Consider the following 7,634-nt stretch of genomic DNA (forward strand, 5'->3'; position numbering starts at 1 on the left):
ATTATTGTGGTGAATTCCCTAATGTGCCTCTTCTTGGTACATGTGGTGGGATCAGCTACAATCCTATTTTAGCACGTCGTCAGCTTGGGTTCCCTCTAAAGGATAAACCTCATAACATTCTGTTAGAAGGTGTGTTCTTTCAGGAGGGTAAAGATCCCCAAGGCCTGAAAGCCAGATTTGTCCGCGCTTGGCGCAATATTCACAAGAAGGGTAGGAACGAATTGGGTCCGAAGAACTGCATCGCTTTGGAACCGTATACCTCTTGGGTCAGACAGAGGGCTGCCGAATACCTTATGCCTTATGATCATCCGAGACCTACACCGTTGGATGTGGCTGGGCCTTCAACCCTCCCTAACCAACGTGTAGAGGAGTTGAGAGAAGAAGACCTTTCACGTGCTTGGATCCGTGAAAGAGAAGAGTTGCTTCAGCAAATCAAAGAGAAGGACGCTCTGATTGAGTTTCTCGAGCATCGGGTGATCGATGATCCGAACGATACTTGGACTTCTCTGCTTCCTCAGTCTTCCAAATTCTGGAAGAGGAAGTATGATCGACTTGCAAAGGAGAAAGCGGATATGGAAGCTGCCTATGAGAGAGAGATCAAGAAGCTTTGTGTTTCTCGTCTTCCAGCATCCCGAGCTTCTAGGGATCCATAGGGTGTTATTTTCCTTTTCTCTTTGTAATATGATCAAAAATGTTGTACTTCTTTGTCTTGAATATATTTGATGAGATACTTTCCATTAAATGCTTAAATATTTAAAAATTTGCAAATAATACCCTAAGGGTTCCTTGAAAATAAAAACAAAGCATCTGCACAAGCATTTCATGCGTCATTTTGCATAAGCAGGTACCTTGTTTCTGGTCTTCTTGTCTGTGGCCTAACTCTGTGCTCTTCATTTATTTTGAAGACAAGCTGACTCACCGGTACTATACAAGAGCCAATTCTGCCAGAGTAATGGATCAACTTGAACAAGAGAACCGTGAATTGAAAGAAGAGGTCGCTCGTCTGAGTGCTTTGATGGAGCAGTTTCTGTCTGCCCAGAATCAACCTTCTCCGCCTCCTGCAACTCCTCCCCAGAGGACGGTGATATCAGAGGTCGTTGCTCCGACTGTGCCAGCTGCCAGTGCTCACTTCATGCCTAATGCCATGCCAGTCGGGTTTCCTTGGGGTATGCCTCCGGGTTTCATGCCGGATATTCCTGCTCCAACTTTTGCTCATATGCCGGCCTCTAGCCCGGTCCCTGTTGCTGCTCCTCCTGTCGTGCATACCATGCCTAGGGTAGACGACACCATCTATCATTCTGAGCCGTCTGAGGGCCCAGATGTCAATGAGAAGATGGAAGCAATGAATGATCAATTCCTTGAGCTGAGAAAGGAATTGAAGACCCTCAGAGGGAAAGATCTTTTTGGCAAGTCCGCTGCTGAGCTTTGCCTTGTTCCCGGTGTTAAAATTCCAATCAAGTTCAAAGTGCCTGACTTTGAAAAATATAAAGGGAACACCTGCCCTCTTGCTCATCTGGTTATGTACGCCTGTCATACCCCAAAATTTGCCCGTTAATATTACAAGGCATTTTTCAAGGCACTCCAATTTATTTTTCAAGACATTGATCTTAAGGGAACAAATACCCAGCATACAGGTGGCCCAAATCCAGAAAATGGCCTAAACTGGCTTGCTCGCTAGGCGAGCAAATCCTTCGCCTAGCGAACCCTTCGCTACACCACTCGCCTAGCGAAGCTTGGGAATACCAGAATTTTTGGGCTTCATTCTGAGCCCATTAGGTCACACAAAAAGCATTATAAATACCAGAACTTCAGTCAGAAAGAGGGAAACGGAGACAGAGAGAAGGAATAGCAAACCCTGGAGGCTAACCCAGAGAATTCAGAGCAACCCTAAAGGAAACCCTGAAGGAAACTCATTTGCACAAAGGTTACCTCCGCCCAACTCAATCCGGCGCCAACCCTAAGAGTGACTTGCCAATTCAAGGTTGCCATTCAATTGCAAACAGGTTTACATTACTACTCCCGCTTTATGTTCTTAATTTACATGTGGCATTATGATTGAATTTATAAAAACATCTTAAGTTTTGCATGTGAATTTAAGCATGTATGGATATCTTGAACGTTTAACCATGTAATTTCTGTAATGGATGCCATAGGGTTTGGAGCTTGCTGAAATCGTACTGTTCTAAAATTCAAAACCCGCAGTCGTTCGCTAGCACATCGCTAAGCGAACCTGTAGCGAGTGTTCGCTAAGCCCTCGCTAGGCGAGGCAGCAACGAACATGACAGTCGCTGATTTTTCCGTTCTGATCTTTGCTCATCTGACATGTTTTATTATCACCATGCATTGTTTATCTGACACTATTACTGTTGTGATTCCTTTTGTTTGGTGCAATTCTCGATTGTACCCTGATTTGGTATTCTGACCTGTTTGCTGAATTTTGTAAGGGTTCACATACTCCCGGAAAAGGTAGCTTGCTAGGTATTCCACTTTATTTGTGGGATACCCTTGTGGAGATTCATCCTAATTACCTAACTGATTACAAATGTTTTTGGAGATTCATCCTAAGTACCTAATTGATTATAATATGGAGATTCATCCTAATTGCCTAATTGATTATAAAATATTGCCTTTGAATATGTGATCTTGGCCCTCTCTTTGTTGCCTTACGGTATTACGGTATTACGGTCATGTCCCGCGAATGTGAGGATACACTTAGCAAAGACCCTTCGATTAAATCATCATGTCCCTATAAGATAAATCATAGTCCCTCGGATGTTGCCTGCGAATATATGATTTTGTCCCTCGATGACCCTTCGTGGTAGCCTACGGTTAAAATGATGATCGTCCCTTCGAATGCTAAGGTATCCTTACAAATGTTGCCTTCAATGACCAATCGATGACCCTACGATGTCCCTTTACATCCAAAGGATAAGACTACTTACTTCTCAATAGTAAGGACAGTTTTACCCTCCTAAGGAAAGGAAATGCCCATAAAGACCTTGGGTAGGTATACCTCTTAAATGCTGACTCACAACTTAAAATACTTTTCACACCTCACACTTTGCAAAACATCTATTAGAAAATCACCACTTGGTATACATTCGTACTAGAATCATTGCCAAGTTATATTTTTCTAAACAGCTTTCAAAATTAAACGAGATAAATACTTTGTATACATTCGTACAAGAATCATTACAAAGTTAAACTCTCTTTTCACAACATTTTCTAAGCAGTTCACAGACACTTTTTCAGACAAGAAAAACATAAGTGATCAAGCAATTAAGAGCCCATGGATAACCATGGATACAAAGGGTGCTAACACCTTCCCTTTGTATAATGTACCTCCCGAACCCAAAATCTAATTAAGGTCTTTCCTGTTCTTTTCCGCCTTTCCTTATTGGATAAAAGAAAAGTCGGTGGCGACTCTTGCTATCCGCGACATTTGCTTTCCGAAGCAAAAACACACAAAGTCAGTTCACCGTATGACAGAACTGGCGACTCTGCTGGGGATAATACAACAAAGAGAGGTTACCTTAAAAAAAAATCACTTATTTGATTTGCCTGATTGCTTGGGTATTTTATGCTTGAGTGAAAGGTCCTACACCCGGATCTAGTGTACCTTAGGTAAGTAGCAAGAGATCATCGCGACTATCCGGCGTATACTGGAATGGTCAAAATGATGGCTACGGTTAATGTGACACTTTGGATGTCCTGATGTTCCTCATGTTTACTTGAGGAGAAATTTGGCGTCTGCGTGGTGTCATCAAAGCATTAACCAGACCTTTAGAACCCTAATTGACTCATCCTGGCCATTAGAAAGTAGTGAGATAACTGACTTCGGTTCCGACTGGGGTTGGTTGAGACTCGATACTACACTCTTTGAGATTGGACTTTAGGGAAGCTTTGGTCAACCACTTGGTGTTGCACTGAAGTGGACTTAAAGGAAGGTCAATGATTGGAGATCCTTTTAGAACCCGGTTACTATTCTAGGACAGGTTGAACCAACCAAACTTCAGTGGGGAGGGTACTTACCTATGGAACTCATGCAAACCTTAAAAACTTAGGAATGATGGTTGTGTGACTTGCTTGTGCTTGTTACTTACATAACATCATAACATCATAACATCATGGCATTGTACTAACCATTTCAAGGACTTTAAACATTGAAAACATTTCATACATTGCATAGCATGACATAACATTGCATAACAGGTACTCTAAAGGGATCAATGTTCTCACGGTTTTCCTCCAAACAGAAAAATGGACCTCGAACAAACTGTCAAAGATCTCCAGGCTCAGAATATTCAATTCCAGGAGATGATCTTGAACTTATCCAAGGGGCAGGAGGAGCTGAAGGTTCTCTTGCTCGAGCAGAAGAAAGACAAGAAAGCTGTGAGCTACATCAACCCGGGAAGAAGGCTTAAAGGACAGGCCGCAGGAGTCAAGATTAGAATTCCGAAGGATCAAGAAGAGGGGACAGATTCAGAAGATGAGAATGCTGATCCTTTCATCCAGGAAGACGATGATGAAGATTATGAAAATGAACAGTACTCTCCAAAAGATGATAAGTACAAGTTGCTGGAAGAACGTATGCTAGCTATGGAGGGTCAGAAGGCGCCCGGTCTGGATTTCGAAAGCTTAGGTCTGGTCTCTGGTGTGGTTATTCCTCGCAAATTCAAGATCCCCACTTTCACTAAGTACGATGGTGTGTCTTGTCCTCAGATGCATCTAAGAGCTTATGTGAGAAAGATTCAGCCGTATACCACCAATAGGAAACTATGGATCCATTTCTTCCAAGAAAGTCTGTCTGGCACACAGTTAGAATGGTACTATCAGCTCGAGAGCTCTGACATCCGCACCTGGATTGATTTAGCGACAGCTTTCTACAAGCACTACCAGTATAATTCTGAATTGGCACCTACTCGGCTACAGTTGCAGAATATGACTATGGGATCTAAAGAAAGCTTCAAAGAATATGCTAAAAAATGGAGAGATCTGGCTGGCAGAGTCAAACCCCCTATGACTGATCGAGAATTAGTGGACATGTTCATGAGCACACTGACTGGCCCATTCTACAGCCATCTATTGGGAAGTTCCTCATCAGGTTTCACTGAACTTATATTAACAGGTGAACATGTTGAAAGCGGCATTCGAAGTGGAAAGATACAGGCAGCTACCTCTGATCCTCCGGAGACTCCTAATGTCATCACTGATCCTCTGCCTAATCATGACGAGACTGTCAATGCTGTGGAAGATACTGATAACGATTATGACTTGGATAGCTGGATTTTCCCAACAACTGGTGACGGACTCGGCAATTGGAAGGCTGAAGACACTATCCTGATTTCCTTTAGTCAGGAGTAATTGTTATTGCTTATTTTAATGTATTAAATTTTGTTAAAGGTTTTGTCATTTTCATAAGCATATTCATATTCAATAAATCAATGGACCTTTTTGCATTCAAATATTGCGCTCTTTATCTTTCCTGTCATCTTTCAAATAAGCTATGTTTTCTTGCACACACTCACGTAACAATTTGCCGATCCATATCCACTCTGGATCCTGTTGGTAATAACTCTTCTACTGTTCATTATAACTTTGAAAATCCGATCTACCAAGCCGAGGATGGAAGTGAGGAAGATTGTGAAGTACCTGAGAACTTGCCAGACTACTGCAAGAAGAAAAGACTATTCAGCCGCATGAGGCATCGATCGAAATCGTAAATCTGGACCACGTCGCCCAATTTATCTCTCATTTAACCGCTACTTGCAAATCCATCTTCAAATTACTAAGACAAAATCAAGAAGTATCTCCAAGAACCTTCAATTCTGATGCCACCAGTTGAAGGAAGACCTCTAATCATGTATTTGACCGTGTTAGAAAATTCAATGGGGTGTGTGCTGGGGCGACATGACGAGTCTGGTCAAAAAGAGCAGGCAATATACCACCTTAGCAAAAAATTTACCGACTGTGAAACAAGATACTCACTGCTCGAGAAAACTTGTTGTGCTTTGGCTTGGGCTGCTCGCTGACTAAGACAGTATATGTTGAATCATACCGCTTTATTGATTTCTAAGATGGATTCTATCAAATATCTATTTGAGAAACCTGCTGTCTCCTGAAAGAGTTATCACTGACAATGGTACTAATTTGAACAACAAGATGATTACTGAACTCTGCACGCAGTTCAAAATAAAACACCATAATTTCGAATTGGCGACTTGGTAATAAAGCATATCATTCTACCACAAGGTGATTCTAGAGGCAAATGGACTCCCACATACGAAGGGCCATTTGTAGTTAAGAAGGTATTCTCTGGTGGAGCCATGATGCTTGCTACAATGGATGACGAAGAGTCCCCGCATCCCGTGAAGGTGAGAAAAACAAGAAAGGGGGGTTTGAATTGTTTTGGAAAAATAAGCGCTTTTTCAAAAATGAAAATCACACAAGGATTTTATACTGGTTCGCTTATAATACAAAGCTACTCCAGTCCACCCGGCCAAGGTGATTTCGCCTTCAACAAGGACTTAATCCACTAATCTTGAAAGATTGTTTACAAACAACGTCTAAGAGAAGGATCTCTTAGTCCTCTCAAGTCTACAGACTACACAGAGTCACTTGAGGAAAATAAAACAATAGATGAAAGCTTATGTAATCTAGAGTGCTTCTAAGATAAGCAAATATTACAACAATAAGAACAAAGTATTTCACGTACTAAGCAAAAGCTTCGTGAAGATTGAGAGAATAAACAGTATTTTTATGTGTTGATGTTTCAGTAAAATCTTGTTGTATTCTTGTGTGTTGTATTGTTCACAATGTTGATTTGCAGTCCTTTATATAGAAGAGAAGGATCCGTTGAAAAATCATGGCAGATAATAACTCTTGAATAATAATTACTGCCATATCTTATGTTGCTTGTTGTCAAAGCAACTTTCTCTTCTTGAATGACTACTTACCACAAATAGTTCCTTATCATTTGTATTTTTGGAGTTAACGTCTCTTTCTGTATTAGGAAATCCATTTCCATAACTTTATTTGAAGTTAACGTTACTCTTCCTTATTTAGCAATTCCATAATCAGAGTCTTCATGTTTCTGGAGATATTGGAATCTTCTATCTAGCTTCTGATGTTGATCTCTTTTGAGTTCTGATGATTTCTTCAGATAGCGCTGAGAGTTTCTGGAGTTAGACATACCGTTGTTCAGAGTCAGAACTTCTAGAGCGTATCTCTTGTTCAGATGCTTCTGATATTTTGCTGTTTTGCTCAGAGTTAGATTTTCTTGAACGTGTTTCTACTTCAGATGCTTCTGGTCTTCTGATAATTTGTATCTGATATGATTATGTATCTGATGAATTCTTCCTTCTTTCCTTAGAACCCTGCACACTTAGAAACTTTTCGTTAGGGTGCCATTTTTGGTTTCATCCTTTGTTATCATCAAAATCATGGAATCTGATGTAGAACAATTTTTGTTCTTACAATCTCCCCCTTTTTGATGATGACAAAACAAACTTAATTAGCAGATGAAACATAAACAATATCAGATCAGATAGACAAGATCTCCCCCTGAGATAGGCTAGGGAGTTCAGAAGTTCTTACCAGAGCTTCCAAGCAATGAGGTTTCTTGATACCTTCTG

Source organism: Lathyrus oleraceus, chromosome 3, assembly GCF_024323335.1.
Source record: "Lathyrus oleraceus cultivar Zhongwan6 chromosome 3, CAAS_Psat_ZW6_1.0, whole genome shotgun sequence".
Classification (NCBI taxonomy): Eukaryota; Viridiplantae; Streptophyta; class Magnoliopsida; order Fabales; family Fabaceae; genus Lathyrus; species Lathyrus oleraceus.